The 5,757-nt window shown below is 30.1% G+C and overlaps 1 long non-coding RNA gene across 1 annotated transcript; it reads right to left on the bottom strand.

Moving 5' to 3' along the window:
- Positions 1–1,849: 1,849 nt before the first annotated feature.
- LOC129003119 (uncharacterized) lies at positions 1,850–5,005 on the bottom strand. Its single transcript, XR_008491622.1, has 3 exons — positions 4,896–5,005; positions 3,284–3,372; positions 1,850–2,097 (listed from the first exon to the last, which is right to left on the bottom strand). It is a non-coding gene; the product is annotated as an uncharacterized LOC129003119 (long non-coding RNA).
- Between the last annotated feature and the right edge of the window lie 752 nt (positions 5,006–5,757).

Here is a 5,757-nt window from a genome sequence, read left to right as displayed (position 1 = left end):
CAAATGTGTTTGTCTTAAATATCTTTAATGAGGAATAATACTTACAAAACATTCCTCTCCAGTATCCAAGTTTAAAATTTTAAAGGGATCTTATTTTTGATTGAAAGACGTATTTATCCAAGCTAATTAATTTAAATAAATAATAAGTATAAGCATAAGCAATAAGTATAAGCAAAAATATTCGTAAGAACCTGGTTAAAAGCTTGGGTAGTTCAAGCATTTTCCAAAGTGTCTTAGTGAGTCTGTGGCCTCATTTTTAGTTCAGGTAATTCTTTTAAATTATTGATTTTAGTAGTGTGAAGTTTGGAAAAACGCTGAAAAAGTTTGAAATTTTTCTTGACCCTGTCTCAATCCTTTAGTCAATGCAAGACAATATGACTAAGAAAATGTTCTAACATTCAATGGGAGTAGGCCTCTTTCCATAAACGATTTTTTGTCAATTTTAAAGATGATATAAAACTAAACGTTCACAAAATAGATGATGCAGCGTTGGTTTTGGCTAACTAACTCAAACTGCAAATTAATTTAGTTGAAAGCTGCAGCGGGCGAGCCACAACAGTTAGTTTATTGACTGACAAGCGAGAACCAAACTGCCACCAGGATTGGTAAACGACTCAAACTTAAATATTAATGCAGTGAAGTTGGGTTGTAAGCAAATACTAGCGAATCTTAAATGGCTGGAAATGTAGTATGGATTGTTTGGTGGGAAATTTTCCGTAAGTTTCACATTATCTTTTTTACAAATATATCTGATGGACACATAAAAGAAAGATGCTACAGATAAGAACACTGGTTCATACCTTAAAGTAGCCTTTAAGTATGCGAGGATAAACTTGTGTTGAAGTAAGTAGTAATTTTAAAACATGAAAAAACTAACATATCCATACTTAGGAATTGTAAATAATAAAGTCTGATAGATTCGATAATTTATTTACTCAAAAAATGTTACCCACCTTAAATACAGCAAATAAATATGAATACCACCACAACTAACCTTAGTTGTTTTACTTATTTATTTTTTAAATTAACACATGTAGTAAGAAAAGTACACTCGAATCTTGGAATGTGTAAGTAGCGTTGGTAAAATCAATAATTAAATGAGTTTTTATGAGCTATTAGGTATTTATCGATCAAAATCCTGAAATATACAGTAAATACCTTTTTCTAAAATCAATAAAGTTTTTAAAAATAATTTAAATAATTGATTGATTGATTTTTCTGTAAGGTTTAAATGTAATGACGTTCTTTTATTAACACATTTATTACAATATAGACCAGTATAGACTGAAATAAATGATAAAGTATAATAATTGGTTATTTAAATGCTATGAACGGCCTAAAGATTAAAGACAAATATTTTCTTAAAAGGCATAAATATCTAGTTATTGTGGACGAAGTTGTTATATTATTGTTAATGAGCAAACAGACTGAAAGCAAACAGACGATTGAAATTTATTTACTTCTTCTTTTACTAACTTCTTTGGGGAAAGCTGATGTTACTGTACAGATTTAAAATCATCATTAATCTTTATAGTTCAAACAGTCGATGGCTATGTTCAAACAATATCACATAATGCCATCATACTGTACACTACATCATATATTATATAAGTTATTGAAGATTTCTGTATAATTTATTAAAGTTTATATGCAATTAGAAAATTTCGGCATTAATGTGCACTGTGTTTTGAAATACCTAAAATGTGATAAAAATAAAATGTTTATGTTTACTGTGCAGTATGTTATGGTTATTAATATGTACCTAGTTGTGTATAGTCTGTTCTTCAGAAAAAATATGGTACATTAAGATAATATAAATACAAGTAGGAACAGGAAGATGAAAACACAATTTTCACAACTATTATTTTAATTCCATGAAACCAATATATTTTAAAACAATTAATATAGGTCTACTTACGCCTTTAAAATTGTATTTTTGACTATTCAATATGATTATTTATTTTCACATAAAATGTTCAAATTATAAAAATAGTTTCATGGAATTTATATGACTTTGTATTTTAAAATGAATATTTAAATGCCATGGATTGTTCCTGGAACTCATAGACGTATGCCACTCCACTTTTATCCCTTGCACTGAAAAAACACATACTCACAGTTGACATTATCAAAATATGAAACATAATAAAATACTATCATGATAATATAAATGTATCTTTATAGCTACGATTATTTTTTAATACAACTCCTATTGAAAGCTGTTTTGGCGCAATGTCTCCGCACCAACATATTTTTTTTTACGATTTGATTAACAAATATATATACAGTACATGTATTGCTTAAGCTAACAATATTGATTAATAGTATTAATGAAGCTAGATTACAATTTTAATCACTTAATATTGAAAACATAATGACATAAACCCTCAGAGAGTTGATAATTAAAATAAAATCTCTTTGTTTTTTTATCACACTATACAGTATACAGTACACAATGAGTCCTATACTACTGCAAATAATAAAAAATCGCACAACACATAAAATAAAACTAGTACTTATCTGGAAAGCATTTTAGTTTACAACGAAGTTTTAACCTAAAGTCTACTAAATATTCTAGTGTCTCTATAAGCGAGGTACATACATAATTAGAATTCAATTCGATATTTAATTTAAGTTTAAGGGACTGAACAGGAATTGTAAGAATTTATGCTTCTAAGCTTTAAGTTTTAAAGGCTTTGCAAGAAGTTTGCGGCCATTTTGATAGTTTAGTTTGTCTAGATACGCCCAGAGAGGACAGAATAGAAATTTATATTCTGTGCTCTCTGGATACGCCAAAGGCTTATTCGTGGAACCATAGAACTTCTTGTGTACTAGAGAACCTACCATAAAACGAATCCACAACACCACTTCCAAGGATTCGTAACCAATTATGCAACCAACTGAGCCACCAACTCGACAAACTATTGAATTATTTTATTTTAATACTACTTTTATAACTAACTGTTCTACACTCGTAACTATTTAAGTATGCTTTTTTGCACAAATATAATGTTTACCTGATTTAATCTCAAGTCTTGTAAATTTATAAATTGGTTGTTATGAAGATGAATTTTAATTACATGTAAAACCCGTTACGAATTGTTTGCCAATTAAAAGTAATAACTACGTTTTAGAGATCAACACACAGCGCAGTTGATCAAAATTTAATGCAGGAGGAGCCGTTACTACACGGCGCTCCTAGCGGTGGACGCCACAACATATTCTAACCACAGCACTGCTGTCGGTCTATATTTATTCTATCCGTCTATATCCAAATACTCACCATCAGCAGGCATTTCCCGGATGGACTTTCTGTTTCACAACACCAGGGAGGACTGTGGGTGAAATCACCTGCTTCGACCGTCATTAACCCTGAAACGTACCCCGGGAATAGAAACTAAACAGATATAATTTTAAAAGTCTTATAAATTGTCAATTCACTTAAATTCGTTGGCAACTCTATTAATGTATTCATGTTTATTTTTCAGTAGCAACTAATAGTACTAATTAAAACGCAACCAAACTGGATGCGTAGGCCTATTTGAAGACAAAGATGGCTGCAGTATGACTTTTGAATTAGTTAGATGATAGCTTTATTACTGTCTAAGATAAACTAGTTGTGTTAACCATTTATTTAAAGTCAAGAAATCAGGATCAGGTGGGTCCAATTTTGAATGAGAAGGCTACTAATTCTTAACAGAAGAAACTTACAATTTTTACACTTAATCTCCTTGGACGGATATTATACTCTATAAAGAATATTAACAGCTTTATTAAACAATGAAAAAAAAGAAGTTTGGTTCTACAATTAGTCGTCATGAGCCAATGAGTCCATTATTTATAGTGTGTATACACAAACACATAGGCATTAACCTGAGTCTTGTTATGATGTAAATTTGATCTGTTGTTAGTAGGAACATTATGTAACTATCAATAAAACAGTGTCACATGACAACTGTGACCAGGAAGGTAATTTTGAGTTGAAATATGACTATTTATTGTCTGGATTAATAGGATATAAGAGTTTGAATAGTTTTCTTTACACGTTAAGATTATTCTTACTAGAATAAAGTAGGGAAAGAGTACTTTACGTACTATACTCTCACTATATTCTTAAGAAATACTCTTACTAGGGAAAGAGTATTTTTTTCTACGATAGTGTCTTGACAAAGATCATTTTGACTCAATTCGATTCGCTATAGACAATGACTCAAAATCAAACTTCTAAACAAGTTTCAGCAAAGCTTATGAAATTTTTTCTTTAAGTAAGAAATTGCCGGTTTTAGGGTACGTGCAGCCTACTGTGATTAAAATTTAGGGTTTATAACAATGCTTCCACCTAAGCCCATGTCATTGGTCAATCATGGCACAGAAAATAGTGGACGACTAATGCAGACTAAGCAAGTACCTACATTTTAAAATTCATATCATATAAAAGTCATATGATAGGCATAAGTTTAGTAAATAAAATACTATGAAACTTTAGTATAAATCATAAAAAATTAATCGCTTATCATAACAAATTTCAACAGAATCTGTATATTTTACGATAAAACGATATGGTCATATTTTTCGTATTGAGTAAAATGGTATTTGCTTTGAAAAATTGTAAACAAATAAAAAAAAGTAAATTTACAAGATTTCAGATAATCGGATTTAGAGAGCAAACAAAATTATTTACCAATAGGTAACTTGCAGGCTATATAATATCCTATAGGTAACTCAGCGCTATAGGATAGCGGGTGTTTTTTCTAGACCATCTGTAGAGGTTTTACAGAATATTTTGCACAGCTGCGAGTATAAAATCTTTGTAAAGATAAAACAACTCGTATACTTAAGATATATAAGTTTCATGATAGGCTATATTCCAACCATGATGTAATCAAGGCCCATACCTGACATTGAAATCAGGAAGATGACGACAAGCAAAAGTAATTGAAGAGTAGACTGTGCCTAAGACAAGGGTTGTACATAAGTATGATAATGTATACCACTGAAGAGAAATATCTTGGCTTTAAAAAGTTCCTGCGATCGATTGAGTAGATTAACGCACTTTCTAATAAATGAACATTCCTAAATTTTCAAAACTGACAAATAAAATAATAGCATAGGGCTATGAAAGACCATTTATCTTGATAAAAAAAAAAAAAAACTTCAAACATCGAATTATAGTTCAAATCAAGATTTTGTTTATTCATTTTTATAAAGCGTTAAGACATTGAATTTACGTTATGGCCAAGATTTCATTTACATTTTACACATTATTACCTTAGCTACTTAAAGGATATGTGGTAAAAATATGGAAAAGTACGTCCTCCAACACTGTTTGATACACCCACACTCATTTCGTAAACATTATTACAGAAAGGAAACAAAAATTACAAAAATGAAGATTTTGCGGAGATTTATTTCATCCATTCATGGTGGTCATCCATCATTAAGCCAACAGGTTGCGTCAGTATACGGTTACAATGTATAACGTGTAACTGTAGGTTAATCGAAATTGTATCGATTGCCGAATATTTGATATATTTTCATGACACCACTAATACATAAAATGCTAATGAAGAAGCTGTGTTCAGTATTTACGTAAGTTTTTAAAGTTTATATGTCCTAACAAGCCATTTCTTTGTATGACAGTCCTCAATACAAGTACTGTATTATGTATTCGTGTTGTGTATTTTAAATAACAGCAGTTTTTTTACTGTTTTTAAAATAACAACGATCCATTTGTACACGGTATAAAACCTTGTAATA

The sequence above is a fragment of the Macrosteles quadrilineatus genome, unplaced genomic scaffold, assembly GCF_028750875.1.
Source record: "Macrosteles quadrilineatus isolate MER2022 unplaced genomic scaffold, UCM_ALF_1.0 Scaffold_9__3_contigs__length_116548681, whole genome shotgun sequence".
Classification (NCBI taxonomy): Eukaryota; Metazoa; Arthropoda; class Insecta; order Hemiptera; family Cicadellidae; genus Macrosteles; species Macrosteles quadrilineatus.
This window is presented reverse-complemented; position numbering and strand designations above follow the sequence as displayed.